The sequence below is a fragment of the Penaeus monodon genome, chromosome 27 (genome assembly GCF_015228065.2).
Source record: "Penaeus monodon isolate SGIC_2016 chromosome 27, NSTDA_Pmon_1, whole genome shotgun sequence".
In the NCBI taxonomy this organism is placed as follows: domain Eukaryota; kingdom Metazoa; phylum Arthropoda; class Malacostraca; order Decapoda; family Penaeidae; genus Penaeus; species Penaeus monodon.
This window is the reverse complement of record NC_051412.1, coordinates 30,831,238-30,831,679: the sequence shown is the minus strand read 5'-3', so window position 1 is coordinate 30,831,679 and position 442 is coordinate 30,831,238.

The window sequence follows — 442 nt, the reverse complement described above, 5'->3', positions numbered from 1 at the left end:
GCTTCCTCTCTTATCTTCTCATATAATTTCTGTCTCCCACCTCCCTTTTTTCTGCCATCTCTCTGTTCATTTCCGTCTCTCACCTCTCTCTCTAATCTTCCTTTCACACTTCCTTTAACCTACGTCTTCCGTCTCCCATCTCTCTCTCTCTCTCTCTCTCATCCTACTTCCCTCTCTCACATCCTTATATCGCCTCCCTCTCCCATCTCTCTCTCAATTTTCCCTCTCTCACCTGTCTCTCATCATCCACTCTCCCCTCCTCCGTCGCCAAGTAACACAGGTGAGATCGAAACCTCTCAGGCACATCATAATAAGGGGAGAGGTGAAGTACATGAAGCCAGGCCAAAGGAACGGAGCCAGGGGGGTCTCTCCATTTTTGTGAAGCTTTCAAGATTATGACTCTCTGGATATCAATGTTGGTATCTCGACTAGGGGGATGAAT